Genomic DNA, 15,486 nt, shown 5'->3' with positions numbered 1-15,486 from the left:
CATGATGTATTTTTTCTCTGGTTCTATCTCTGCTTCATGTTACTGTTCCTGGAAACAATTCTTCCTACAAAATATAAAATCTGCTATAATGATACAAATGAGCCCACTTCAGATGTGGATACTATTGCAAAGATGATCATTTCAAACACCATCTTAAGATATGTAAGTAGAATATCTAAATGATTATCATAAACTAAACATAGACTGATTAGATTATCTTAAGATATGCAAGTAGCATTTCTAAATGTCAACAATCTAGCTGACGTATTATAAACCATTAAAATAGTGAACAACTATGGCACTTATGATAAAATATGAGGTACAGAGGTAGACATAGCAAACTTCTGAACTTAATGGTTTATGGACTCAGATGACACTGAACAACCATAAGAAAATGAGTTGTAGAACGAATTTTTGGAGGATATTTAGAAACATTCTTCTGGGGATTTAAAATTCTGATGAACCTGAACTTCGCTATCCCTTGAGTTGCCATAGCTTATTTGATCGTTTCCCTTTCATTGAACCATGGTTCACAGATCAGGCATTGGAAACCAAGTGAATTTTTTGGCTATAACGATACAAATGCATTTTCTACTCTGAATTTTTCCCCCCTGAATGCGGGTTTCAACATAATGGCGACTCATGACATGTAGCTATATGCATATACGTGATCTAGCAACTATCTGACAGAAAGAATACGTGAGCTAGGAACCCATTTGAATCTGCCACTTTCGAAAACAAAGTTAAAGAAAACTGAAGTTTGGATTCATGAATAACCTCGACTCATAGATAACAGAAGCCTTGGGAGTTAGCTTTATTTTATGATTATTTTTGCACGCAAATAGTGATTATGACAGGTTTTGTCTATTGTCAACCATGGTGTAGGAGCAGGTTGTATATCTCGTCTTTTTTTTTTACCATTTTGTTGAGAGTTTCAGTAGGGTTTTTGAGAGTTTTAGTATTAGGAAAGAAGAGAGGAGGGAAGGGAGGAGCCGAGGAGAAGAGAATTAAAATTGATAAATAGATTGGAAACTCTCGATTTCTATTAGTAAGGGACCGTGAGCTCTAGAATTCAAGCTTTTGGCCTAACCAGAAACCAGTAATTCTCCCTCAAATTATATATAGAATGTGGCTGGGAGAAGCCTAGGATTTGTACGATGGAGTTTTATTTGTAGAAACTCAAGGCCCATTGCAATCAAAGTAATGACATAACTTCTGGAAATCACTACTACACCGGTGGCAGAGAGTTGGGCTATTTCAATGGCGGCCAGAACGGTGACAGACCAATGATGGCAACGGAACACCTTGGGACTTGGCAGAGATAGCAACAAAAATCACTACCATGTTACAATCAATTCCACGACATTAAACCAGCCATACTACACAGGGGCAATCAAGCTAGCAGTAGACGGACTCGCCAGCTACGCATCATTTGGGACCATGTTATTCTTGGTCTTTTGTACCAAATTGTTTAAAATGACACTATCGTAAGAAATTTCTATGTGTAACTTAAGTATTAATTTAATCACAATCTATGATACTTCAAAAAGAAGACATTAATGTTGATTAATGTCCCCTTAAACTCCATCCCTGAAGACTGAACCCTAGCCGCCTGAGTATTTTCCTGCTCAGATCCGCTCCTTTGGAGTGAATCTGAGCAGGAAAATCTCATCAAATCTTCTACGTCATGTACTCTATTTAGTCTCTATGGTTAGTTTCAGGCGAATTATCGGTGTTTTTGGTTCTAATCTAGCTTGATTAGATTGAACTTCAACTGGTTTTTTTCTTCATTAATCTCGGTTGTTAGTTATTAGTATTTCTATTAGGGTTTCTGATCTTCATTAGTTTCTCCATCTTTTTCTATATCAATTTCTTGTTTTTTCTAGGGTTTTGTTTTTGGGAACTTAATATTTCTGGTGGGTTTTTAAATTTCACAAGTGGTTGTTGTTCAAAGTAGCATCTACTAATTGGGATTTGTAAGTTTCATTAAGTTCTTGTTGATTTTCTAAGTGTAGCAGTACAGGCTCTTGAATCAAGAGAATTCTCAACAAACACACATCCATAAACAACATCAAAGCTTCCCAAAAAGCACCTTCAGGCTTCATGACTCCAATTTCGATTTACTTACTAGCAGTAAAAAAGACACCAACATAAAGATATTCAAAGACACAGACAGAAGCTATGACAAAGGCCCATATATAAGACACCAACAACAAACAGTGCTACGAGACCGAGACAAATGAAGACCCAAACCGATCTGTATCGATTCAGTCACATGAAAACCGAATTAAGTTATACCGGTTATCCTTGTTGCTGTTACTATGAAATCATTGACAATAGGTTGGATTTATGGATCCTGCTTTACCAATGTCAGCACCATGATTTTGATAAAACCCTTGGAAAATGGTTGGATTTTCGGATCCTGTCTTTTCTATTGATTATAGATTTGTTTTTTTAGCTGGATGTGTTACTTTTGATCCAGCCAAGACCATTTAAACTAGTCATGTTACCTTTGAATCAGGTAGGAATGGTAGGAAATCTTTTCCAGAATTGGTCTTGTAACTCTGTTGTTGAGGTTCTTAATTATCCCTGGTGTATGTTTGAATATCAGTGTTACCTGTATGAATTCTTCATAACTGTTGGTACCTTTCGAGTCAGTCCTGTAACTGATACCGATCTTGAATCGGTGAACTGTAATGAATACCTTTGAGGCTTGCCTCTTTTCCGAAAAAAAAACGTACTAGAAGAATACTACACGTGCTTGGTTGTCTCTCCAATTTAAAATTTCCTCTCGGATTTTTATCAGCCGACTGTAAGGAGGCCTTCTATGCGATGGGTCCGTTGTATTTTGTCAGTAACGCAAAATTGAAATTGATTTTCAATTTTATTTTTTGATTTGATCATGTTTTACAAAATTTCAAAAATTGCCTTCCAATTTCTTTTATCAAATAGAGATTAACGGAAACCAATTCACTGATGAATCTGATTATATTTGGGAGATTTTAGATTGTCAATTTAAACAAAAATCAAATTTTAATTTTGATCTCAATTTTGATCACAATCGTTGAATTGATCGAATCAAAACGCGTTATACTTCGATTTGCTTACATAAAAACGAATATTAGTTATCAATTGATTGTTATAAGACTTTAATCGTTTCGATTTTAAAAAATGGAATTGAAAGAAAAAATACAGAGAAGAGAAATCTAAACAGTTTTAGAAAACCGGGTAAGGAAGACGGGTTTTTCGGGTAAAACTCCGAGTTTCGGCTAAATTGAATTGTCGCATGCTCGACCCAATGACGGAGTGAATCCGTCTTTCTTCCAAATTCCAATGATGTCATTCGCACCGAACTGGATTGTTGTTAGGGGTGTGCAAAATGTCCGGAACCGCGGATTTCATCCTTATTCGTCTGCAAAATTGCGGATGAAACCCAATCCGCAAGATCTATGGGTCTGATACGGGTGGGATTCTCAAATTCGCGCTTTTAGTGGTTTGGCTGCGGTTGGACTTTGAAATCCGCGGAGTCACCCGCACCGTAGGATTTGGCTTTACACTGAAATCTGCACCTTCACATGTATCTAATGTGGACTGAACTAACGTTTCTATAGCAACGAAAGAACAAATATTTATGAACAGAAATAGTCTGACAAGCAAGCATCATGCACTTTCATTAGCTAAAGCGAAACCTCCTACGAAAACCACCGTCTCTTTACATGTATTACATGTATACAGTATACTGATTAGGGAGAGTCAAGAATCATACATCAGTGTCAAGAATCATACATCTTACTGATAAATACACTCTCCCAGACAATAAAATGACATGGTATTTTTATGATATACAAATAAACATAATAGAAAACCTAAACTCTGTAGAAATTTGATGTCCATACCATCCAAATCCAGAACAAGAGTGATCGGTGGTCTTTTTTGCGGCTATTTTTTGCAGTTGAAAATCTGGAACACTATCCAAAAGATCTAACGAACTTGGAGGAAATAAATATGGGTTGAAAATTCTTCTTCTTCGCCTCCACTACCCAAGTAGTTACCATCTGTTACAGTATGATCGAATGGGGAAAGCTGTTGAATTGCAAAATATAACCACGAATTGTTTGAATTCAATATAGCTTCGTCAGTCATCCAGTAACGATGTTTTGGTCCAGGTGTTAATCTTCGTACATAGAAACTCGATGGATTTAGTTTGTTTTACTTTTTTTTTTCTTTTTATTAAATTTGCGGTTAATCCGCATCCGTCTACATCACCAATTGATCTGCGGATGTCAAATTCACGGGTAATTGGACCGGACACGGTTGGATTTTCCAAATCCGCAACTTTGAGGGATTGGACGCGGATGACCCCTAATCCGCAACTGTCCGCCCGTTGCACACCCCTAATTGTGTATTCGGCTCCACTTAACACTGGCATAATCTCAGTCCGATAACATGCCAAATGCGTCCTTTTAACGAACCATGCCATGGAAAGAACTGGACGAATGTTTTTATTTTGACCCATTATAATTGAATCCTATTATAGGGACCCCAAGGATTTGGTTGTGAGGGCTCTTATGGATTCAACTATCATAAAGTGGATGAGGGGAACCTATTTTATTATTTTTAAAAAATACAATATACCCTCCGATAACTAAAATAATTACAAACCTAAATCTAACTAAATCAAAAGCTAAACCTAAACCGAAGAAAAAAAAAAGAACCCGTCTCTTCTTCTTCTTTCTCTTTTCTCCTCCATAGCCTCTTCTTCCTTTCCTTTTCTTCTCCATAGCCTCGTGTGGATTCAAATGAGGGGAGCCTAATATGTATGAACTCCCAACCGTATATAAAAAATTACATCATCTTTTTTATCAGAACTTTTAATTTTGATTTTCAAGTATTAACCATAAATCAAATAATTAGTCTAATCTTATTACTAATCACATCACTAATGTTGTTTAATTTAGTTAACCTAATCAATAACATTAATTAATCATTGGGATAACGAGTTTTGGAGATTACTATTTGATAATCCCTTTTCTGTTATCTTGTGAGCCCTCAAAACTAAAATCTTGAATCCCTTATAATTGGTTTCTTATGATTTAACAGACAATGGAATGGTAAGACTGCCATTATCACTTAAATTTGTGCACATCCCATTATACTTGTTGACATGTTTGGACGTGGGATTAATCAGTTACCTTTTACAGGGTCTTGATTGTTAAATTTTCGTTTTTTATTCTATCTCGAGATTGTCAATGTTACGTACAAGTGATATCTGGAAAATGAATTCATGATAAATTCATTGTTTTGTCGGTCCTACCGCGGACACGGTCATCTAATTAGTGAGAATTAAGTGTTTGACCCTCTCTTCACTCTCTCTTACTTTAATGATATTGGGTTTCAAACCCATTTAAAAATTCTTTAACACACTTTACTGAAATGACCCCTACAAAATAAGGAGGGTCATATGAATAAAAATATTTGATGATGTCATTAAATAAAATATTTTAATGGCAAGAATAACCTTATGTACATAAACTATATTCTTTAAATAACACATCTCACAAATCATACGTAAGTATTTGACAAATTTTATATATTTAGAAAAAGGATTTTGAAATTTTGAAAGACTTAAACAACGAGCATAAATATAAATATCAAAAATTTGTTTTTCTAGAATTTTTAATTAGTTAAAAGATTTTTAAATTTTTTCTCTTATTTTTTACTGTGCAGATATTATCCACAAAATTTTTTAAAGTACAAATATTATTCATAGTAATTTTTTTAGTGTGCATATATTATCCACAACTTTTTTTAGTATGCATTATCCACAATTTTTTTTAAAGTACAACTATTTTTTTTTTATTTAATTTCTTTTTTTACTATTATTAAAAAGAGAGGAAACAAGAATTAATTACAAGAAACTAGTTGGTAACCGTGCAACAAGTTGCGCCCCAACCCCTTTTCGGATAGCTAAACCTACTCTAATGAAAAGAAAATTACGAACTTTAACATTAGCATCATGTCTAGCTATACTCCCTCTGTTCCATTTTAGATGATGTTTTAGGGTTTTTTGTATGTTCCAAAATAGATGAGAGTTTAGCTATTTTATCTAAATTCTGACTGATTTACCCTTGCTTTGGGATCACAACATAACATTCATTGTCCTTGTTATCAGTGAGAGATAATTAATTTAATTTAAGATTTTAAATCTATTCTCTATAATCTTAGGATATTTGGTCATCCCAAGTGAAATTATATGGGGATTCATAATTTATACTAGAATAAAAAAATAAAAAAATAGGAGGTTTAAAATTTTAGGATGGTATTAATATGGGCAGATTTGGAAAAACATTACTCTCTTTGATGTTTCTTAATCTGCGTGAAAAACTCTACAACGTCATCTAAATTGGAACGGAGGGAGTATAATTTTTCAACCTTAACAAAAACTCTATGGATTCGATACCAAGCTCACCTAAGGTAGTAAAGACCAAGGTACAACTATTATTCACAGTACTTTTTTTTAGTGCAGATATTATCCACAAAATTTTCATAGTGTAACTATTATTCATATTTTTTTTTTTGGATTCTGTTAACTTGTGCATGGATGCACAAGTTAAGAAGGGCATAAAGGGTATTTTGGTTTATGTTTTCATCGTTTTTCTTTCCACCTTGGTAGCATAAATTGCATAGAAAATAAGGCTCATCGATTTTCTCTCTCATTTTTTCCTCTTTCTTGTCTGCTCTCCTACGTTTGTATTTTCCTCCCATGAAACAGAATTAAAACATAAACAGTACTAAGGAAACAAAATATGAAATTGATTTTTTTTGTTAAATATATAAGCTCCTATACTGCAGACTCTCGTAGTTAGGGTTTAGCAGATTAGATTTGGGATTTTAGAAAACAAAATTTGGGATCATTAATTTGGTGTTATTGAAATCGTGATAAGGTTTTTTTTTTCTTTTTTTTGAAGCAGTGATAAGATTGATGATTCTAATCAACTCCATCAATGAAATTGTGTTATTAAATTTTATTTTGTTTACTGTGAAGGTTTCATGCTTTTGGATTAGAATGGGTAATGGTGATTAAAATTTTGTACACGCTGATTGAACTAAAAAATCTATTAATCTTGTGTGACAATATGATCTGATGGATCACCAATCCATTTAATCATGCTATCATTTGTTAAATAATGAGATTGTCTGTTGGTTCTTATGGAGAGAAGAAAGCAATGCTGCTGATCGGAGATGGAAAGATGAAGAGATAAAAGTGACGTGCTCATTTTGATTAAATAAATAATTCATGGTAATGATTGGATATTATCTTGTGCATGGATGCACAAGTTAACAAAACTCTTTTTCTTTAGTGTGCCGATATTATCCACAATTTTTTATATATGCTAAAATATGCAGAGTTAGAATCTGTACAGGAAATATGCAATATCCACAACTAAAAAATTATTTTGGCCTTCCCATAATAACAATTTTTTCAGGGTCATGAGAATAATTTGCATAATTATTTTTATGACCCTGGGGCCAGGAAAGTAAGACCCATATTTCATAGGGTCACAAGAATAATTAACCCGTCTAGTTATTTATTTTTACTGTATAACATGGAAATGTCCGAGCCACTAAATCTTCCCGAGCAGACCTGTTATATACTAACATGAGTCTCACCCAATATAGTCAATTTCAGATTTCGGTCCGTTCGGTCACTGGTACAATTTTATTTTGGGGAGATTTTCGGTGAAAATTTCGGAGTAACTACTAAAATTTTCTTTTCGGATTTTACACCTATAATATATATATATATATAAAAATTGTGTACAAATATAATGAAATATCACCAATTTTTATAAAAAGAAATAAATCTGTGATCAAAATAGTAGAAAACCCAAAATCCATAAAAAAATTTCAATTTTCTGACAAATACCGACCGAGTCAACCGAGATCCAACCAAAATTTTCGTCCAATTCCAATCATATCCAGTCGAATTCCATCTTGGCGGAATCAACATTTCATTATCTTAAATGCCGAAATCGGAAGTTCCATCAGGATCTGAGCCATCTATGCCGAGGTCGACTACGTTGGACCCACCCTCCGGAGTTTATCCGTAAGAGTAAGGGGTCGTCACTTACCATCACAAGCAACACGTTAAACCATCACAAGCAACACATTAAATGCGGTTGGAGAGCTCGAAGTCCAAACCCTAGTTAGCAATTCGGAAGTCTACATATGTACGGAACGACATACGTACGTGTATTATTCGGATTTGTAAAGACTAAATTCGGTCAAAAATCCGGTCAATGGTTCATGATTCGGCAGTAATCCGGAACGCATACGTACGTGTATAATTCGTTTTAGAGATGTGAATTCGGGATGCAAAGTTCGGCATGTATTAAATACGAAGCGATGGAGGATGTCCTTATAATGGGTGGGAATGGAATATATATGAAATATATGCAAAATAAACAGAAAGGAGCCGTCGGCTTGGTGGAGTTCAGTCGTGTCTAGGATTAGGATTAGGCGTCACTACTTCGACTCTTTCCATGAACAATTTTTGGAAAAAGATGGGTAACCGTTAGTTGGCCTTTGAAAATGCTATTAAATAGACCCAATAGTAACTTCGTTAGTGATTAATGGGCCGAATCGAGACGTCCGATTCTATTTCGGTAGTCAGAAACGCGAATAATCCGGGATGATCAGGAAAACGCGCGTACTGGGTTCGGAGTTTGAATTGAACGTCCGAACAAGTCGGTAACGTTTGGTACGTAAATGTTCACGAATAATTCGCGTACAATTCGGCGAATTGCTAATAGGGTCCAAACCTCGATAGAGAGGTAAGATGGAAACCATCCTATTAGATGTTGGAACCCCTCCCTCTCAAATTTGACTAAAGGTTAAAGTCTAGACCCACCTCAATCAATTATAAGGTAAAAATATGGTAAATTAGTTAATACACACTTTTCTCAGCAAAAAAAGTTAATACCCACTTATCTCTATAATACTCTCCAGCTCACGAATCTAATTGATGATGTTTCATCTCTCTCATTGACCCTGGCGCCGAGTTTTGACCGATTTGAGGCACACTCAATTATCCGCATATCACCTAAATCTTCTTGTTCTTACTCATACCAATTCTAGAGAATCATTCTATACACTGAGTGTTAGAATCCTTCATGTCAGTTTTGCTGTGCTCGTAAGAAAGAAATCTAGGCTAGATCTATTGGGATTTTTTTGCTCCTCTAATGCAAAACTTCGTTACTCTCACCCACTATCTCCCCCCGGTTTTTTTAATTAGTTAATGTTATCCAATGAATCTTCAACCACCGCGTAAACCACCCAATAACTCACCTCCAGCAAACCCAACACAACCATCAATCACCCTGACATCCGACCTCGCCATGCCTGAAAAGCTTCACAACCCCCCACAAAATTCAGCCATTCCAAGACCCTGTAATCATGATGCAGCCGTCGAACCTCCCAACCCATTACTTTTCCCCATCGGTACCATCAACAACATCATCTTTTCAACATCTTCTTCGTCTACCTCAAGCTCATTTCTCTCATCCTCATCCTCTCTCCAAAAAGAACCAGACACCAACCACCCAAACCAAGAGAATCTTCAAAAAGACCTACAACAACCTTTACAAGATCAGACAAAAGAACCCCCATCATCCTCAACTTTAAGAAAACCATCATCATCAAAGAAAAAGTACAAAGATACCCACCTTTTCCAACTAACTGAAAGGATGCAAGATCTCATGAAGGACCACCGTAGACACTGTTTGGCAGTAAAAGTTCTGTCAGGAAAGTTCTCGTACTCCATCTTACTATCAGAATCGAGAAATCACTGGAGTTCCATGCAAATAAAACACCTAGAAAATATTCCGCATACTGAAGCTTTCAAATTGATCATGAACCTCGAAGTTGATAAGAAGATGATTCTTGAACATAAAACCAGGATAATCTCCGAACAGGTGATATTGTTTGAAGACTATGAGAAGTTCATTGCTAACCCTGATCAATGTTTTCTAGTTGCTATTTTTTGGCTGCAGATTCTGCATGTCCCGAAATTCTGGGTCGACAAAGTTTCCATTGAACAACTACTTCAGAATGTCGGAACAATACTAGATGTTGATGTTCTTTCATCTCCTCCAAGATCAAAAATAAAAATGGACCTCAACAAACCTTTTACCCCAGGTATTCTCATCAACTCTGAAAGACCAACTTGGATTCAACTGGCTTACGAATACCTACCCATGATCTTCTATCGTTGCGGTTTCCTTGGCCACATTGCCAGAAAATGTACCAAATTCGTTAGTACTGATCATGCACTGATGGACACTCAGTTTCCAAAATTCCCATACCACCGTCTTAACAGTAGAATGAAAGCTCAAAATCCGCAACCCAAAACCCTAAACTTCCTTCCAAATTCACCATCAAACATGCCAACAAGAGCTTCAACATCTACCCCGCAACCATACCCTACCAGTCATGATACTCATCCCACTCTATACCCTACCCTTCCACAGAATCCAATCCAAAACCCATTAGCACATCCTCCACCACCACCACCGCTGACCACCGTTTCAAGACCGATCCCAATTAGACTAGCCCCAGCAATGACCCAGCAAGGACTCAACTGGAGCCCAGTTCCCCAAAAACAAAACACTGCTGCTACATTCCCGGCGAAATCCAAGGAACCTACACAGCCTGTCATTATCTCTGACACAGAAGCTTCACCATCAACGATTCCTGTCTCTGCACCAAGTTCCAAGGACTCTGCTAGCCGAAAGAATGTCTTTTCTGAAAGCTCTTTAGAGAGGGCCCACGATAGCGGGTCGGTTCACCCAAATTCCACATCCAGGTCACCCTTGACCCGACCCGCTCAACCTGTCGACCCGGTTTCACACCCAACACCACAGCACCCGATACCAGTTACAGACGGAGCTGAACTTCGGCCTGGGTCTGATCGATCCAACAACATATATACAGACAAAGGCAAAGGAAAAGCAACTGATACAGACCCAACATCATCGCCTTTCCATATCAGAGAGCTGCAAAAAGTGCAACCAACTACAACAGGGCCCGCATCCATCAAGTTATTCCCTCTCTCCACTTATTTCTCGCTCAATTTCTCTCAATTACTGGTGAATTTTTTGCAGAAAAAGGATGCCACTGTGAACCTACGAATCACAGCTGTGAATGGGAACCCGCATGTTAAGATGACCCACAATTACATGGAAGAGATAAAACAAACGACTGCATCCCCAGCGGCCACTTCTACTGCCCAAAACTCTGCACCAACAACAAATACACCGGTAAAAACATATAAACGCAAAGAAAGATAGCCGAGGAAGAGCTTACCAAAACATCTACTCATCCAACCAACTCCTGAATTTGGAGCTTCACCACCCCCCCCCCCCAAAAAAAAAAAAGACCAGTTCATGTGCCTAGCAAACCTGAATGTGGGATCCAGCCATCCCTCCCAACCATCTCATGAAGTACCAGTTGTCAGGACAAGAAAACCGCTATCTTCAGTCCATATTGGCCACACCACTAAGACAAATAATGGCACAAATACTCAACACCGATCCCAACAAGAACCAGAGCTCCATACAACCAGTACCACTCCTCAAAGAAACTCGGCCACTGCGACTTGGCATTTATCTCTTGATGATGAGACTGATGGACATGCCAGTTCTACTACTCTGCGAGCTACTGGCCAAAGCCAGAGCTCGCCTCCATTATGAATTACCTGACCTGGAATTGTCAAGGAGCCCACAATGCCTTGACAATTCAAAAGTTGCGTGAGTATACACGCAATTTTAGTCCTTCTATTATGTTTTTAGCTGAAACTTTATCATCTGAACACCATATTTCTTTTTTGCAAACCTCTCTAGGATATGATAATTGTTTTTATGTGCCTTGTAATGGTCATAAAGGAGGTCTAGGGATTTTTTGGAACTCAACTGTTAAGATTTCCATTTTGCTTGCTAATCAAAGTATTGTTCATGCTTATGTCGAACCGGTCTCAAACGCTCAACCTTGGCTGTTTACCGGGATCTATGGACCACCTCAGCCACAAGCTAGATGGAATTTCTGGCAAGAATTCAACTCAATTATTCCACAACATAATCTACCATGGCTGCTCATGGGAGATTTAAATGAAGTTCTAAACCAATCTGAAAAGATGGAAGGGCGCCCGGTCCACTGCAACCAAGCCCAACACTTGAAAGACGTGATTGATACAAATGGGCTCATCGATCTAGGCTTTCAAGGAGACATTTACACTTGGACCAACAAACAAATGGGTAACAACATCATCATGGAAAGATTGGACCGTGGGCTGAGCAACCAACCCTGGCTAACCTTACATCCCAACATGGCAATCAAACATCTAACCAGAATAGCCTCCGATCATGCTCCCCTTTTGCTTCAAGAAAAATTCATCAAACGAGTGCCAACAAAAAACTTTAGAATAGAACACCTATGGTTTGTTCACCCACAAATGAAAGAAGTTGTGATAGAAGCTTGGAATCAATCACTCTCGCCTTCACCCCCAATTGACCTGCTGGAAAAGATGCGGAACACAACAACAGCCTTGCAAACTTGGAGTAAGGCCACCTTTGGACATCTACCAACAATGATAACCAAGATGGAGCAAGTCATTCAACAAGCCCAACATATGTGTGCAACCTCAACGGGCACAAATCTGGCCGATTGGCTACAAAAAGAAAAGGATTACAGACATACACACCTAATGCTAGTCCACTGCAATGAAATATATTTGAAACAAAGGTCGAGAATACAATGGCTGCAAGAGGGAAACTCAAACACAACTTTTTTCCATGCAAAGGTAACAGTTCATAGAAGTTTCAATCACATTTCGCAGATTCAAGATGAACAGGGAAGATGGCATACACACCCACAGTCCATACTCAAAGTGATTCAACAATTCTTCGCCAATCAATATGACGCACCAGCAACAACCATTGACCTCTCCCTGTTCAATTGTATCTCAAATAGGCTCACTCCCAACCAATGCAGCGGCCTAGTCCAACCAGTCACGGAGGATGAAATTGAGAAGGCCGTATTCTCAATTGGAACGAACAAATCCCCTGGGCCGGACGGATTCACTAGTAATTTCTACACAACTTTCAGGCCTTCAATCAGACAACAAGTAATCGGAATGGTTAAACATTTCTTTGAACACTCACAGATTCAACAACCATTCAACCACACAAACATCACATTAATCCCAAAAAACCAAAACCCAACAAAACCAAACCATTTCAGACTAATTGGGTTGTGCAACGTAGCATACAAAGTCATTGCAAAAATCCTTGTTAACCGATTAAGACCTCTATTACAATTCATGATCAGTCCATTCCAAAGTGAATTTGTACCAAACAGAGCAATCCATGATAACATTGCCATTGCAACAGAACTGTTTCACACAATCAGAACCACAACACCATCAAAAACACCCAAAATTGCTATGAAACTGGATATTCAGAAGGCTTATGATAGTATCGATTGGGGCTTCATCCGTATCACACTTGAACGAATGGGATTTCCTCAGATATTTATCAGCTACATCATGAATTGCATTACATCGGTAACATACTCGATCAACTTCAACGGCTCGGCACAAGGACTCATCCACCCAAACAGAGGTTTACGCCAAGGCGACCCCCTTTCACCATACATCTTTATCATCTGTGCAGAAGTACTATCCACAAACTTGGGTGCGTTAGAACAAAGTGGAGAATTGAAAGGACTAATTGCAAGGAACTCACCACCAATATTGCACCTGATGTATGCTGGTGATCTCTTAATCACTTGTGCAGCAGATCCGCAAGCATGTGATACTCTGAACCAACTACTGATACGGTACTCAGAATCTACTGGACAAGCAATCAATAGAGATAAATCCTCGATCACCCACCACCCCAAACTTCAGCCATCTCTGGTACAACAACTCAAACTATGTTTCACCATCAACACCACAATCACCCCACCAACATACCTAGGAATCCAATTCAAGAATGGCAGGAATAACTCTACTCTATTTGCAGAATTACTCAACAGATTGGAAAGGAAAGCTAAAGGCTGGATAACTAAATGTGTTAATCAAGCGGGACGAGTAATTCTAATAAAGACTGCGTTAACTCCAACTGTGAACCATGTCATGCAAGCACAACAGTTGCCTACTGCAGTGCACGACAAGATTGATAGAATCACCAGAAACTTTCTCTGGGGACATGATAACCAAAAAAAGAAGATGCACCCAATTGGATGGGACACAGTTACAAAACCATTATCGCAGGGGGGCCTTGGAATCAGAAGAAGCAAAGAACATAATCAAGCACTGTTGATGAAACGAGTTTGGCAATTACAACAACCCAAATCATCAGTCTGGTCATCAAGCTCCACTCCAAAATACTTCAAACCTAATCAAAATCACCTACCTCTCCCAAAACCTGAATCATCAGCCAGTCCATTGTGGAAAAGTTTAGCTAACATTTCTACTGTTTTGCAGGGTTTAGTTTTCTCACAGGTTCAAGATGGCAAGAACACAATGATCAATCAAAATTGGATCCCAAACTCAGAACCTTCATCAATTCCAAACCAATACCACAATCTTCCTCCAGATACCCCGGTTAGCTACTTCATTGATCCAACATCCAATACCTGGAACCACAACCTCATCTTCTCAAATTTTCAAATACCCATAGCCCAAAAGATCATCAGCATTCACCTCCGCAAGCAACCAAAAGCGGATCAACTAATCTGGCCATACTCCAAAACTGGCAGTTACACATCAAAAACCGGCTACAGCAAATTCAGATCCCAAACAACCAATCCCCAGACAAACCAAACCCATAATCAACAAGCAGTGGACTACAACTCCATCTGGAAACTAAGTTGTCCACCGAAAATCAGACTTTTCTTGTGGAAGGTCACTCATCAAGGATTACCAACATTCCTAAGACTCCATCAGTTTCACATAACTCCATCACCTACATGCCCAACATGCAACAATCAGGAAGAATCGACACAACACCTAATTTTTGAATGCAACAACTCAGCAGAAACATGGAAATTAATATTCAATCATCTAGCAGCTCATTACTTCGTCTCCTTGCATTTGTCCTTTTCGCTGCCTCATTCACAACACTCAATGGACCCTAATTTATTTATGTAAAGCTAAAAATTTAAATTCTAGTAGAGGGATTAGTTAGTATTGGTGGAGTATAGAAACACTTGAACTACTACTAATCAAAATGTTTTTTTTCTTTCTTTTTCCTGTATTCCAGTGGGGGTATCATTTTCCTGTTATCTCGTCTCGTTTATTTATCATGAATCAGCTACAGATAAACGCCATATAGTTTAGGCGATGCCTAGTTTATAGGACCTATATCAAAGCTAGCCGAGAGTTTTGCACCAAACTAATGTAGGATTAGTTCTCTAAAGGTTCCATAG

This window comes from Papaver somniferum, chromosome 5 (genome assembly GCF_003573695.1).
Source record: "Papaver somniferum cultivar HN1 chromosome 5, ASM357369v1, whole genome shotgun sequence".
NCBI classification, from domain to species: Eukaryota; Viridiplantae; Streptophyta; class Magnoliopsida; order Ranunculales; family Papaveraceae; genus Papaver; species Papaver somniferum.
The sequence above is the reverse complement of the archived record's forward strand: the minus strand, read 5'-3'. Positions refer to the sequence as shown.